This window comes from Cryptomeria japonica, chromosome 5 (genome assembly GCF_030272615.1).
Source record: "Cryptomeria japonica chromosome 5, Sugi_1.0, whole genome shotgun sequence".
NCBI lineage: Eukaryota > Viridiplantae > Streptophyta > Pinopsida > Cupressales > Cupressaceae > Cryptomeria > Cryptomeria japonica.
Window position 1 is genome coordinate 779,365,163 of NC_081409.1, and position 17,681 is coordinate 779,382,843.

Here is a 17,681-nt window from a genome sequence, read left to right on the forward strand (position 1 = left end):
CAAACTGTTACATTATTATGTTCTTTTTTTTAGTGATTTAGACTAATTTTGTAATTGTTAATGATATTCTTGACATAGACAGATGTTCAGGGAAAGGGAAAGGGAGTTGTAGTACCTAAGCACCTCTCTAGGGATGTGGAATCAATAGGGTTAAGCGATGATGACCTTGAAGATTCCACACACTCTATGGAATTCATAAAAAAGCCTCTTAGAAAAATTACTAAAGAGATTGTTGCTTTGGCACAAGTCAATGGTATTACTGATGAGATATGAGAGAGGGTGGAATTATTGATTCGGACAGCAAAAAAATTTCAAGTAAGCAGTAATGAAAGCTTTAATTATTACAAAAGTTCAATAATGGTTTATATTTTATTCTCTTTTATGTCATTAACTAAAATATGTATGTATTGTTTTTACCACAATTTATCCGCCCTCATGAAAGTCGTTGCCATGATCAGGGTGTTGCAAGTTCTTCAGGTGATGATGATTTTCTTGTATTATCGCTTGCTTGGCTTATCACTATGAGTATCCAAAACACATCATACTTGATACTGTCAATTTTCAAAATAAAGGTTCATCCTTGTTTACAATTCTTGCACTTTTCATATATTTAATGTTTGATATATTTAATGTATTATTCTTTAGGTGCTATCAATGTTCCTATGCAAATGTCGTCGCCAACTCATCAGAGGTTACCATCACCTGTATTGTCGAGTGCAATGTTGGTAACATGTAGCATGCAGACATCCTCTACTACATGTCATATTGGCTCGCCCACTATTGGTAGATCCCTCTTTTGCTCTATCTTTTGTTATGTGTTTATTTCCCTTCAAGCGTTCTTTCTTGAATTCTACTGCCATTTCATAGTGGATTTTTTTTTTGCAAGAGGAGATGCACATGAGGATGTGCCAGAGGTGACTACTATTGATAACATACCATCATTTCCTAGATCTTCTCATATTGCTAGTACAGGAACGTTGCAGGCCACATTGGTGGTGAGAGACGAAGAAATGATTCCCTTAGAGATACAAAAGGTTCTAGGTACTTTAAAATTATTATTATATATACTCTAATTGTAATTTACTTTATGATCACTCATTTTGGACTAATGATCCCATGAATTTTTTGCAGGCAATGATATTTTCTATAAACATCTTAGTGACATTGCATTGCAGATATTTGGGCCCACTATACGTAAAAGGTGGTACATCATATGTGAACTAACCCTAATCCACTATTTTGATTTCATATCATTGCTAGAATAGTTTTCCTTTGATCCATTTCTTGAAGTTTAATAAATGTAGTTTCAGTTCATTTCTGAATCTAACAGGTTTGTTTTTGCTTTAAAAGGTGGAATGACCAAGAAAAAAGGTTAAAAGATGAATTGACAAACCAAATGGTTGAGTGGTTTGGAAATGACACCTTTGACAAAACCAAGCTCCTTGAAAAAACTGGCACATATCTAAAGTATGTGAGGGACCAATACAAGACCCATTTAGAGAGGAACCTAAACTACGAGCGTCCCCCCATGATTCCAGAGAGGGAGTGGAAGGACCTGATTTTGGATGCCAAGGAGAGAATTGAAAGGAAAAAAGGAAATACACCACTAGATGCCAGAAGAAGGTACGGGGTACTATTAAGAATGTAATTATGTACTAATTAATTACTCTTTATATTTATATAATTTAATATATTTCAAACTTTTTATAGACTGAGTGACACATCAAAGGCAACCAAGGCAAGACAAGAAAAGCATGGGCAACACAAACTCGACTCTGGTGGTTATATGAAACTTGTTGGATGAATTGTAAGTATCTCATGTAAATGAAATATTGCATCAAAATATTAATAAATTGCAAACATTTTATTTTTTTTATTAAACAATGCAAGCAAAATTCATGGTACCAATCAAAAATGTAGGGCTCTGAATTCAATAGAGCACCCATAGAAGATGACAAGAGAATTGCCTACCAGCAAGGCTATTCAGCAGTGGCTAATCGGCTATGAGAATTGAGTGGGCATACACAACATTTGAGTGCATCCGTCACACAGGTAAATATGCTAAATGGAAATTGTTTCAAATTGAATACTTTACCAATAATCTAATTGATGTTGAGTTCCAATATAAAGTGACTATATTTGTTTTAAATAAGCAAGCAATGATAACAATGTGCATGACATTTGAATGCATCCTGCTAATCGTGAAACACCACCTGCACATGAAGGTCCGGATGTGCATCCCAGTAGTGGAGGTATTCATTTTCTATTCAAATTTATTTATTTAGCTATTAATACAATTAAACGTCTTAATTTGTAATTAGAGTAGTAATTAATGTAACCTTTTTTGTTAATATTTTAGAGCATGTAGTCGGTGGTGACCAAGTGGAGCATGATCTGGGTACACAACATCAGGAGCATGATGTTCCCCACTTAGGTAAAGAGGACCACTGTTATTCCTTTAAACAAATATAATTGTAATTGATGTTCAGCGTTAATGTAACCTTTAGTATTTCAACTCCAGATGACCTAGAGGGTGTTCAACATGTTGAGGTTGAGGCTACACAAAATGATGTGGCCCCATTGGGTAAAGAGCGCAACAATTATGTTCTCTAAATTAATGAAATACTTGTAACGATAATATTTTTTTTTTTTTAATTTAACCCATTTCTTTGTTATTGCAGAGGACCCCCCTTCGCTTTAGTGTCCTCATCCTCAGTATAGGACTAGTCATACATCGATATCACGAGTAGTTGGTGGAACATCTGCTAAAGGGGGAAATGATGAAGAAACCGATGTTCCACTTAGTCTTTTCCTAGCTTCAAACAAAAAACAAAAAAAGAAATGATTGTAATCTAACTTATTTGATAATGGCTGATTTTTATGTGTTAGTGAATGTGATTATGTGCTAATTAATGGTTATTGATAATATGTATTAATTAATATTGATGAATGTTGCATGTTAATTAATGTTAATCAATGTTATGTGTTAATTAACGTTATGCTATATTAATGAATGAATGCTATATTTTATTAATGGTAGAAAGAATGAATGAATGAATGTTATAAGATGTTAACATGGAATTTAGAGTGATGTTAGGGGGGGGGGGCAAATGAGCTTCCACCTTCACATGGTTTGCCCTGTTAAGTAGAGAATATTAAACTATTCTCAAAACCAAGAAAAGCTCAACAAGATAACACACTTTTCAATATTTCATTATGTTGCATAGTTAATCTTATTGAATAATGTATATTGAATCTTAATTGCAGGGTCCAACAGAGACAACATGAACAACAACACCACAAATTGTTGGGTATAATGAACTCCCATATTGTCTTGTCTATACATGAACAATATGAGTTGCTTCTAGTGTTGATATCCAAGGCGAGACTACAAAAGTTATGAATATGCCTCATCCTTGTAAGTTTTTTTATTACTTGTCATTTTCTTTAACATTTTGTTACTTCATGAATGAGATGTTTTGGCTCTAAACAATGGCTCCTTCAAAGAAGCGTGATCCTTGTAATTTTGGCCTTCCATGATGTGAAAAAGAGGCTATGTTTTGAATAATGGTCTAGATGATTTAGATATTTCTTATTATGTTAAGTATGACTAAATTTGGGCTTCCTTGGTTATGGTCACTATTTTGTACTAACTATTGTCATTTAGTGTGATTTGAGAATGGACTTCAAGTAATCATGAGGGTGGAAACAATATTCAAGTGTAAGGGGGTATGAGGCCTTGACCAAGGGATAAACAAGCAAAGAGGTATGTTGAGTGCATATATACATTTTGTGTTGCCATGATATAAGTAAGATATCAAACATGTAACTTAGATTAATTTGCAATTTAATTCATAAATATCAGATCTTCCTTGCAATTTCATTCTTGGTATCTTTATCAATCATGTTGATAAATGAAAATCCTAAACCTCTCTCATTGATGCATGGACATATAGAATGTTGTTTTTTTTACACAAAGGATTGTAGGAATTGCTTTCAAAAACTATCAAAAAATTGTTAAAACTTAATAGTCCAAGAATCCCTAAATTCATTGGTGAGAGACCTTCTCAAGTGAAAAAATATAGTGAAGGTTGTGTAACATTATTTTGAGAATGTATGGCAGTGCATCAAGGTTGTATAATAGTGTTGGGAGAATTGACATATGATTGACAACAATGACTGTGACAGCCAAGTATGACTGTGACAGCCAAGTCAATTATGACAATCAACAAGATATGATTTGTTTCCACTTATTAGGGCCTCCAAATCCCTTTAAAAGTTTCCAAGGATCATTACAACCCTATCTCAGATGTCCACCACATAATAAGATTATTCATTTCATCATACTCCCAAAAACTCAGTCTTCATTTGTTTACTAGGACAACCACACACTATCTAGGGACAGTCATAAAGTTCTTGATGATTTGCCCTACCCAAGGGCCACAATAGCTTGTAAAGGGTCTGCACTAACCCTCTGCACCCCTCACTACCTTCCTCCAAACACCAAGGGGGTCTATCTTGCACTTACAACTTCAAATCTTCCCTTGATGTTGCACTAGGTCTGATACATGACCAATATCATACCAACAGTCACCATTTGCACATGCCAATGAATCTTGGAGACATACAAAGCATGAAAACATGAAAGATAATACCAATATACATGTTCTTTTGCTTTGGATAAAGTGTTGGTAATCACAATGTACACAGATTGGTTTTAATAGTAAATCCATAGAAGTAACCTTTCAAAGTAGTGCAGTTTCATTGTAGTCTAGTATGGCAATGTGAAAATCACAACCTGTATGTTTCCTGCAGAACCTCAAAAGCATAAGTTATTACATTCAGATATTTGAAAGTTGAAAATCTAGAAAGTGAAAACTTATGTAATAGTTGTGCAGTTCTATGAATTTGTATTTCAAGCTTGGGGAAGCATGTTGAAGTTACTTTCAGATACTACACATGTATTCTTTGTTGTATGCCTTTACTATGATACCACAACTACTTCCTTATTTGAACAAAAGTTTGTTTAATCTTAAGGAAATGAATATGAACTGTATGAGAGGACATCTGTTGTTTTCTTTACTATATTTCTAAGAAATATTTTTATTAGTGTTTGTATGCTACTATTGCTTTGGAGGGGTCCTCATTGTATAGGTTCATTTGGAACTAGATTAGATTTGCTTTGGTCTTTTTGTAATATTCAGATTTTGGGTGAGTATATACTATATAGACAGTGTATTAAGAGTTAGAGACCATTTCATTCTTAGATGCTTTTAAAAAAATTTTATGGGAGTTGAAGAGTTAGAGAGGAAGAGGCACATTTAGGTGTTATAATTGTAATGAACCGGGGCACCCATCATTCAAATGTCCTAAATGGAGTGAAGATAAGAAAGATGGGAGAGTAAACTTGACACAAGAAGTCACAAAAAGAGAAGAACAAGAACCTATCTTGGCATTTCCAGAGGAAGGAGAATTATTACTCATGGGGAAAGTACAACCATCATAGCAAGAGAGGATCTTCAAGACAAATTGTCTAATCCATGGCAAGGTATGCAATTTGATTGTTGATTCAGGGGCTTGTCACAATTTGGTTGCTTATGAAGTAGTCAAAAAGATGAATTTACAAACTCTTGCACATCCTAAGCCATATTTTGCTACATGGGTTAGTGAAGGTCAGAATATGTTGGTAAAGGATCAAGTAGTCATAAATTTCTCCATTGGTAAGTATGTTGATAGCATTTTATGTGATGTCATGGATATGAGTTGTAGTCATTTAATATTCTATAAGAATTATACATGATGGTTACACAAACACCTATTTGGTTCATAAGGGTAAGATGACATATAAGTTAAGCCCATTAATTCAAGGAAGAAAAGACAATATTGTTATGTGTTTTGGTGATAAGTTTTCTGTTCAAAGGCAGGGTACAAAGAGGACTGATTTGCAGCAGTATGACAATTCGGAACATAGAGAAGGTTGGGATCTCAAAAATGTGAAAGTGGGTTCAGTACAATGTCCTATCATTAGAAAACCAAGGGGGAGTAGGTTTGATAACTTGCAGATGCACCAAGACAAAGGGAAGAAGGCATTCATAAAAGCAACTTCAAACAAGAACACCAATGGTTTGGGGCAGCCAAATCATAAATTTTTTATTTCTAAAGATTGGTGTGTGAATGCAAGAGATCATAAGAAGAAGAAGGTCACTTTGGGGGACTATCTAGTTCTTAAATGTCAGATAACAGCAAGCAAAACCAAAAGAAGGACATGGATGACTTCTTGGGACAAGAGTCTTTTTCAAGGTAGGGCGTATGGTGCATGGGCACCCAAGCAATCCAATGCAATCATGAAGCCATCAGAGGCCAAGGGGGAATTTCAAACATCAAGAAATGTCTATAAGATCATGTTAGGTCCCGGAGACAATTGAGAGGGGGGGGGGTGAATCAGTTGTCTAATAAATTTAAACCAAAAACAACTTAACCAAATTACTACTTAGTACCGATGAGATAGTCTTCGTGTATAGCTCAGCTTAATCTCGCATATACCTTCATAAAAACCTTCTTCACATTCCATACTTGATCTCACAAATAAGATCTTACATTTATACCATAACCTAAGACCAATTTTAGTAGGTCGGCTCTACAAGATATTACAAAAAAAATATTTTACAAACAATATAATATCTGATGCAATAATCGATTGAACATGTCGGCTTAATGCATTTACAACAATAATTAATCATCTCCATAGCGTGCCATGCTGATCTGGAAAAGATAAACCTACCAGTGAAACCCTGGATAACCCTGGACCTATTTGTCGGTAAAAGCAAATATGCAAATATGAATATACCAATGATTAATTCATTAAGACAAGATGTCCACATGATGTCTTCGATATTACCAGGTGTCTTCCATGCCATTCCAAGTGTCGATGATCATTATATCCTGTCAGTGTACCATATACCAATAACTATGCAATAGTTACTTTCTTGCCGGTGAATGTTGTTGGATCTCCAAAGTGCTAGTGTTTTAGTAGGTGTTGACATCAATGACAAAACCATACCAAAATACCAACAATCTCCCCCTTTGGTATTGATGGCAACACAAGATGGAAAAACCATCAAAGTGCCAAAATAGAAATGCCAAATACCAAAAACCAACAATCTCCAAAAAGATCATAACAAGAAATCAAAATACATATAGAGAGTAATAATCTCTCCCAAACAACAATCTCTCTCCTTGGGAGCAACATGTGTTTTCCTTGTGTTTTTCAAAGTTTTTCCATACCAATCTCTCCCCCTTTGACATCAAATGCCAAAGTTACAACAAAACCAAGTTCATATACAAAATACCAATCAATTCAATATACCAACTACTCCCCCTAAGAAGTAGCTTCCCATCAAGGCCGGAATAAAAGATTTTCTATTAATTATGTCGGTTTATGACAATCATCAACTTCCTAAGTCTCTACTGGTGGGGGTATGACCCCAAGCTGATCTCTGAGATATTCAAAAGTCTCCTTAGGTAGAGGTTTAGTAAAGATATCTGCAATCTGCTCTTTAGTATTCACATAAACTAGTTTTATTTCCTTTGCTTCAACATTTTCCCTTAGAAAATTCAGTTTGATAGAAACATGTTTGGTTTTAGAATGTAGTACCGGATTCTTAGATATATCATCTATTGTAGTGTTATCACAATAGATAGTAATAGGTTCCTTGTATTTTACCTTTATGTCTTTTAACATTTGCTTAAGCCATAGTACCTGTGTACAGTTAGTTGCTATTGATAAAGGTGTACAACTTTGTTTCTTACTCAACCAAGAAACTAGTCTGTTTCCAAGAAAGAATGCTCCACCAGTGGTTCTTTTTCTATCATCCACATCTCCTACCCAATTTGCATCTTTGTATGCACATAATTCAAAGTTTCCATCTCTAGGATACCATAATCCAAGATTTATAGTGCCTTGTAAGTACCAAAAAATCCTTTTTACTATTGATTCATGATTTTCTCTAGGATTACTTTGAAATCTTGAAATAATACATACTGCATTCATAATATCAGGTCTTGTTTGTGTTAAGTACAGTAAACCTCCTATCATAGATTTGTATCTAATTGGATTAATAGGTGTAGATTCATCCCTTTGAGATATTTTTTCATTTGTTGTCATAGGTGTGCTTACCGGTTTAGAGTTCTCCATCCCAAATTTATTTAGTAACTCTTTTAAGTATTTGGATTGACTCAAGAATATACCTTTATCATTCTATGAAATCTGCAATCCTAAAAAGAATTTTATTTCTCCAATCATAGACATTTCAAATTCTTGTTGCATTTTGATAGAAAAGTCTTTACATAATCCATCTTCTCCTCCAAATATTCTATCATCAACAAAAAATTAGTTAGCCAAGATGTCATTATTAGTCACTTTATAGTATAAGTTACTGTCAGCATTACCTTTAGAAAAAAAAAAATTCAAAAGATACTTATCCAATCTGGCATACCAAGCTCTTGGAGCTTGATTCAATCCATACAAATCTTTCTTTAACCTGCAAACCATATCATTGTCATATGTCAAAGAAAATCCATCAGGTTGTTCAATGTATACTTCCTCTTCCAGATCTCCATTCAAAAATGCACATTTAATATCCATTTGATAAACTTTGTAGTTCTTGTGTGCTGCAAAAGCCAAGAATATTCTGACTGCCTCAATTCTAGCTACTGGTGTAAAGGTTTCATTATAGTCAACTCCTTCCTTATGAGAATATCTCTTACACACTACCCTTGCTTTATTTTTGACAACCTTACCATCTTCATTAAGTTTGTTTCTGAATACCCATTTGGTTCCAATTACATTTTTATCTTTAGGCCGAGGAACTAATGTCCAAGTGTTAATTTTCTCAATTTGTTCTAATTCTTCTTCCATAGCTTTAATCCAAAATTTATCTTCACATGCCTCACTAATTGATGATGGTTCAATTTGAGAAATAAGACATACCTCATCATTTGCCAATCTTCCTCTTGTCATAACTCCTTTAAACTTATTTCCAATTATCTGATCTTCAGAATGATTCAGTCTTACATACCGGGGTGTCTTTGTTTTCTTTTGTTCTTCAATTACTGTGGGATCCTTAGATGATACCGGGGTAACTGGATCTTCATTCTATATCGGTGGATTCAGAGTAGGTTCATTTGTCAAAATTTATGTTGCCAGTTTAGAGTCTATATACCTTGAAGTTCCTCTGAGTTGTTCATCAATCTTTACATTTGTACTCTCAACAATTTTCTACAATCTCTTGTTAAAACATCTATATGCCTTGCTCTTAGATGAATAACCAAGAAATATTCCTTCATCACTTCTAGGATAAAATTTGCCAATATACTCATCTCTTATGATATAACATTTACTTCCAAAAATTCTGAAATACTTAAGAGTAGGAGTATTACCAAACCATAGTTCATGAGGGGTCTTACCAGTTTCACCTTTGATGTGAAATTTGTTGAATGTATAAACAGCTATACTGACTGCTTCTCTCCAATACACGTGGTAAATTTTCTTCTGATAACATACTTCTTGCTGCATCCAAGATAGTTCTGTTTTTCCTTTCAACAACTCTATTCTATTGTGGTGTCTGAGGTGCTGATAGCTGTCTTTTGATTCCATTCACTTCACAGAATGTATTAAATTCCTTAGATGTAAATTCTCCTCCTTGATCTGATCTTAGACATTTGATTTTCTTACCGGTTTCATTTTCCACCATTGCTTTGAACAGTTTGAACTTTCCAAATGCTTCTAATTTTTCTCTGAGAAAAGTAACCCAACACATTCTAGAATAGTCATCAATGATTAGCATGAAATATCTATCACCTTGTAAGCTTTTAGTTCTGGTTGGACCACATAAATCAGTGTGAATCAAATCAAGAGCATTATTGGATTTTTCTGGAATACTTTTGAAACTAGCTCTAACCTGTTTTCCAAATTGATATTCCTTACATACTGTATTGTGAGGTTTGACAATTTTAGGTAGATCTCTAACTGCCTTAGTAGTACTGATTTTTACCATGCAATCAAAGTTTACATGATAGAGTCTCTTATGCCATAGCCAACTTTCATCTATATGTGCAATTAAGCATGTCTTTTCATTGTTATTCAAATGAAAGATATTACCTCTAGTTTGATTACCGGTTGCAATTTCTAAACCAGTTCTGTTCATGATTTTGCATTTTCCATTCTTAAATTGTAACTGAAATCCTTTCTCAACTAATTGAACAACACTCAAAAGATTATGCTTTAAACCTTCAACATAGTAGACATTGTCAGTGTTATGCTTACCATCAAGAGATATTGAACCCTTACCTTTGATCTGACAAACTTTGTCATCTCCAAATCTTACTAAACCGCCATTATATTCTTGAAAGTTCAAGAATTTACCTTTATCTCCTGTCATATGATGTAAGCATCCTGAATCAATGATCCATTCATCCTTTACTTCAATTTTAGTTGCTAGGGCTTGTTCTACCGGTTGCACTACAGGTGCCAATTGATCTTCAGTTATAGCAACAAAAACCCATCCATTGTCTGTCGGATCTTCATCAGAATCATCAGTCACTCCTTCATCAGCAATGTAACAAGATTTGTCTTTATTCTTCTTAAATTTGTATCTCTGATATCCAGGGTTAGGCTTGTATGTTCTTCTAGCTTCTTCTCTTAGTCTAGCATGTCTATCATGGCATCTTGAAGCCATATGACCAATCATATTGTAGTTAAAACATTTAAAAGGTTCTTTACCTTCATACTTACTTCCAACTGGACCTTTAGGCATTTTCCTTGCAAATAGTGCTTCAAGTTCTTTCCTACTTTCTTCAAGTTCTCTTGCATAAAAGGCTTTCCAATCAGATTTGTCAAATGATGGAGAAGATGATGTTGATGCTTTAAAGGCCAAATCTATCTTAATAGTAGCAACAAGACCAAATTCTTCAGTTTCAAAAGCTGAAAGTTTTCCAATCAATGTATCCCTAGTAACTAATGTATTAGGCATTGTTCTTAACTCATTTATAGCAGTGACTTTCATTTTATATGCCGGTGGAAATCCTCTTAAAACTTTTGAAATAATTTCATCTTCACTTAAGGTTCCTCCACAACATTTAATACCCAAAACAATTTCATTTACTCTTTCCATAAAAGCATAAATTCTTTCATCTTCTTCCATTTTCAGATTTTCATACCTGACCCGGAAGCTTTCAAATTTTGCAATTTTGACTGTGGAATCTCCTTCATTTAGTGTTTCCAAATGATCCCAAATAGCTTTAGTAGTTGATCTATCTGATAGTCCCATGATTTTTTGATCTGATAATGCGCTCAAAAGTGCTTCTCTTGCTTTGCAATCATTTTCTTCATATTTTGTAAAGTTAGCTAGACTAGGTTGACCTAGTACAGCAGCAGTATAACCATTCTTTGTAACATCCCAGATGTCCTTTCCAATGCAATTTAGATGTGTCTCCATTCTGATCTTCCATATGCCATAGTTGGTTCCATCAAGTTTAGGACGGTCCTTCCTGAAATAATTAGTAGACATTGGATCTCCTCAAGCTGTTAAACTTCTGCAAAAGAGGACTAGGCTCTGATACCAATTGTTAGGTCCCAGAGACAACTGAGGGGGGGGGTGAATCAGTTGTCTAATAAATTTAAACCAAAAACAACTTAACCAAATTACTGCTTAGTACCGGTGAGACAGTCTACGTGTATAGCTTAGCTTAATCTTGCATATACCTTCACAAAAACCTTCTTCGCATTCCACACTTGATCTTACAAATAAGATCTTACATTTATATCATAACCTAAGACCAATTTTAGTAGGTTGGCTCTACAAGATATTACAATAAAAACATTTTACAAACAATATAATATCCAATCCAATAATCGATTGAACATGTCGGCTTAATGCATTTACAACAATAATTAATCATCTCCATAGCGTGCCATGCGGAAAAGATAAACCTGTCGGTGAAACTCTGGATAACCCTGGACCTATTTACCGGTAAAAGCAAATATGAAAATATGAATATTCCAATGATCAATTCATTAAGACAAGATGTCCACACGATGTCTTTGATATTACCGAGTGTCTTCCATGCCATTCCAAGTGTTGGTGATCATTATATCATGTCAGTGTACCATATACCAGTAACTATGCAATAGTTATTTGCTTGCTGGTGAAAGCTATTGGATCTCCAAAGTGCTAGTGTTTTAGTAGGTGTTGACATCAATGACAAAACCATACCAAAATACCAATAGATCAACTATGAGGTCTTAAAACCAATAATGGTCGTTGACGCACAAAAATGTAAAAAAGTTGTCAATCTATCCTGAAAGTTGTAAAATGTTGGATATTGGGTCAAAACACCCAAAAAGGGATCTAGGAGCGTTTAGATGCATCTAGATAGGAAATAGGGATGAAAATCCATAAATTCCAATGTTTATTTTAAGATGGTAATGCAATTTTAATATGTTGCCAAATTCAAACATTTGAATTCCAACGGTTAGGAAGAATTAGGTGGGAAACTAGTTTTAAGTGTTTTTGTGTTAAATAAACAATGTAACCAACCATAAGTTGGTTGAACAGTCATAGAGGAAGGTTTATAAAGTCATTTTAATGCAATGTACGGTATGGTGAATGCCTGGTGTACGAACAACATCTAGAAAAGTAATGAAACTCATATTTTGAAGCCGTTCCCTGATTTTCATGAACTTGTGAGGGTTTTACTTGGTATAATTCATCTAATAGCATTTTTAGGGCATTGATTTCAACATTGAATACCTCTGTGAATGCTTTGAAGTCACTACTAGATTATAAAATTGATTTATTGCTCATTGTCCCAGAATTTTGTTACTTTTTCCTTTAACAGTTTTGACAAATTCTAATACTATGGTCATTCCATGAATGATATGACTCTGATTCTCATGGAATGACTATAAAATGAAATTAAATTTCTCTCGCTATACAAAATTCCAAGACACCAGACAAACAAAATGCACTTTTAGATACCCTTTTGGCTTTTCTATAACATACTCAAAGCATTTAGCAAGTTGTTTTGGAAAGTATCTGTTGTTTTTAGACTATCCTTTGTTTTCAATTAACTAGAATGGTGGATTAACAAAGAAACTACAAGAAATATTACTCCCTGGTACTTCTAACCTCAAAAGAGTCTTAGCACATGAAAAATGATGAAGGAATCTACAATCAATTTCAAGGTATAAGGATCCCAACCCCAAAAGCCCTAAATTCTTCACTCAAACCCCTAAAACAAGGGTTTCTCCAATCTCACACTTCCACACCCTTCTGGAATCAATTGGTTGTTGTCTCACCTTTAGATATCCAACATACAACTATACAAATCATAAGATATACCCCTCCAATGGGTAGATCTATCCAACCTTCACCCTACCTAGCCTCTTCACTAGGCTTTCCCAGCAAGAGATCAACGTAAATTTGTCAACCTTCACCAAGAGATCACCGTAAATTTGTCAACATTTCCTTCATTTAAAACAAGTAAACCTTTATGTATATGCATATGTATATGTATATGTATATGATATTTTATGAATATAGAAAGCTTACTATTATATATACTAATTCTTACTATTATATATACTAATTCAATAATCCAACAATTTTATTTTGAGAAGTAATTCATTCCTTTAAATATTATTAACAACCAAAGGGTTGTAGTTCAATCAATCGAGCATAATTGGTGTAGGTGATGGCGTGTTTCTTAATTATACTATCCATAAAAGGCTTATACTATTATATATACAAAAAATCAATAATTCAACAATTCTATTTTGAAAAGTACTCCCTTAATTTAAAAATTATAAACAATCAAATGGTTGTACTTAAATTAGTTGAGCATAATTCGTGAGGGTGATGATATGTTTCTTGATTATACCATCCACAAAATGCTCAAAATTAAATGAAAATCTTTAATGAATACACAAAACTATATACATATGCATATACATATACATATACATATACATATGCATATGCATATGCATATACATAAAGGTTTACTTGGTTTAAATGAAGGAAAGGTTGACAAATTTATGGTGATCTCTTGGTGACCACACCACAATTAGGACAATGATCTCAAACACACTTTTTACCATTCTCTTGGTGATTGTGCCCAATTGTGTATGTCTTGCTTATGTATGAAAATGGCATTTTGCAGCTTTCCACCGACGATGTATTTGAGATGTCTTTCATTTAGATATGGCATGAGCTTAGTCCTAGAGTGAGACTAGGGAGTTGGACCATCTCAACCATGGTGCGCTTGATCATATTAGCTTGAAACCAGTGTGCCTCATATTAGCCTCAAACCTATACCCCCTACTGGTAGGTGGTGGGGATAGAATATCATTCGTTGTACATATCAATGACTGGATAATAATATTTTTTTTATAAAAATATTATTATCGTCGGAATTACGACGAATACCAAGCTTTCCACCGACAAGGAAATCATCGGACATACAACGTTCTCGTCGATGAAAAGGTTCTGGAGTTGTCGCACTTTCGACTCAAACTACACAAACATCCGATGAGGATGTTGTACGTGCGACAACACTTCGTAGTCGGATGGTCGTCAATGCCTCTGAATGGACCGACAACACAAGTGTCGGATAAACAGCATCACCGTCGGTGCAAAGTTCCAAATTTCCATCGACTTTCCGATGAAATCTACAGAAGCATCTGACGGGGATGTTGCATGTCCAACAACTTTTTTGACGGGAAGAGCAATCATGCCCACCATTGATAGAGTCCATGGGATTGTTGTATTTTTGATGGTCAGGAGCATCGTCGACAAGTCCGACGATGAGATTTTGACGGCTACTTTCCTCGGCACACCGACAAAAATTAGTCGCAATTCCAACAATCAGCCGTCAGAAATTAGCTCCAAATGTACTAGTGTTATCACTTTTAGAGCCGATACCGGTGATTGCTTCCATGATCTGTTTGCCTATCAGGATGTCATATCTAAAGTCCTTATGACCAATGTCGGGTATCTCTTTGTTGAAGTACAACATCAAACACACAAGTAAGTTTCCATAATGGAATGTGCCTTTCTTGTCACCTTTAATGTTTTTCAGGTTGTCAATTAGTTCATCCTTAAGCCATTCACACACATCAATTCTAGCATCGTTCTTGATCATCTCATATGCATTATGAATACATAAACTAGAAATTGAATTCAGACTGTTTGCATGAGTTACTCTGTAGCCAAGTACCATACTCACATATCTTACATTAGCATCTGTAATGTCATTAACCCTAAGGGTTCTGTTGTCGGATGTGCCTCCGATTAAATCCATAACTCCCTTGTTAGGTATCTTCTTAGTTTTGTCAGGCCTACTATCGGTTGAGGGTAAACCAGTAACTGCCTTAATTTCTTCCTTTGTGATCTTAAAAATAGAGTCTAGCCATAAAACTCTCCATGAACCCTTCTCAACACAAGACGAACTACCTCCTTTGGAAATTCAGGTAAGTTCAGTATCTCAACAAATCCTAGGTCTTCCACTATCTTGTGCTCTGGTTTATTTAAACCTTGCTCATCAGTAATGACATCATTGTATATGTTCTTCAAGTCATCAGTTCCTAGGTTTTCAATGTTGCAGTGAATGTAGATTCTTGAGCCTTCGACAAAAGCGACACCCTTCGGAATTTTTTAAAAAGCTCTGATAGAATCATCTTGTTTCGCAATTTTAGGGATGATCTTAAATATGGGCCTAGGGCATTTAACATTTTCCACAACAGTGGGGTTTGCAATAAATTCAGGGACAAAAGATGAAGATGCCATTTCAAAAAATACCTTTTGCTTGAAACACTTGAATGCCTGAAAAACATTTTGTTGCTCCACTTCAAGAATGCCTTGCTCAATTTCATGCTCTCTAAATGCTTTGAATGCTTGGTGAATAGAAATGAGGGTTTTCCAGTGCTTTATAACCAGAAATGTTCTCCAACAACCATATTAAATGCTTGTCGGTTAAGTGAAAACTTAACATATCTGCCGGTAAAGAAGAAATATGTCTTCTTACCATCAACCGAGGATAGAATGCATGATTTCCAACTTGCTGCCATACCCCATAAGGATTATTCCTTAGTTAGACGAAGAATCTCCTACCGGTGGAGGATTACTCTATTCTACCAGTGCAGAGACAGTTTCATCAACTCTATGTTCTCTCTTCTTAATCCATTGTTTTGAAAATTCTTGCTTTATTTCATTAACCTTTTCTTTTCCCTTCTCATTAGATCCTTTATTGTTTGTCGGTGTAGTCTTGTTTCTACAAAATTTTGCAATATGCCCAATCTTGTTACACGCATAACAAGTTACATTATTCCTTTGAATAGCTTTTCCATATCCTTGACCAGTTTGTGTTCTGCATTGATTAGATAAATGTCCAAATCTACCATAAACATAGCATTTCACATTCATTCTACAATTTTCTGAATTATGACCAACTTTATTGCTTTTGGAACATTGACTGGCAGGTAAATTTGTATTTTGATTATTTCTAAATCTACACTGATTTTCTTTATGACCAAACTTGTTGCAATTAAAAAATTACCCATTAAATTTATAAGCATTAGGTTGTCTTACCGGTTTGCTATGATCTTGATTGTTTGCAGTCCCAGAACTCTCTCCAAGTTCAAATCCAAGTCCAACTATATCTCCATCAGGCTTTTGTCTTTTCAACATGTCATCAAACCTTTCTGAACTTTTCTTGAATTTGTCTTTGTACTCATTAGCAGTGATCAACTCATTTTCTAGAGTTCCAACTTGTCTCATAAGCTCTTCTTTATCATGTTTCATGTTGATCAGATATGTCTTAAGCATATCATTTTCATGACTGAGTCTCAAATTTTCATTTGCTCCATCATTAAGTCTCCTAATCAAGTCTTCCTCATTGTTCTTCCTATCTTCAATATCCTTACATAGCCTCATGGTCAGATCTTGCATTTCATTCCTCGTGTTACTATTCTCATGTCTCAGCTTCTTTGTAATATCTCTAAGAGTTTCTTTTTCATCATCATGTTTCTGCATTTTCTCATGAAGTTCTTTCCTCTTGTTTTGTGCTATAATCAGGTTCTCCTGAAGTCCTTTAATGAATTCTTGTGCAATCCTCAGATCATCTTCAAGTTTGATATTCTTCAATTTTTTAGTATCAAAATCTTCAAGAGCTCCTTCCAATTGTTTTCTCAAACTCTCCATCAGTACCAGTTTCAGAATCTTCCTCAAGTTGTTAGGCTTTTGCAAATAGAGGACCAAGCTCTGATACCAATTGTTAGATGCAATAACAGTCTCAAAGACACTGAGAGGGGGGGTGAATCAGTGTCTAACCGATTAATAGAATAATTGAACTTATTTATAACTTTGTAACCCAAATTGATGTACCGATAAACAAGAAATGATGCAGTAAAGAGATATAACAGAGATAGCATAAATGCACACCATAACACAAGATATTTAACGAGGAAACCCGGTGTGGGAAAAACCTTGGTGGGATTTGTGACCCACAATATTTACTCACTGGCCAATGAATAAATATTACTTACAATAGGGGTCTGCACATGCTGGAAGGCCAACAGTCTAGAGCTCACTACTTAATGAAAGAGTCTTACTGACTACAATATG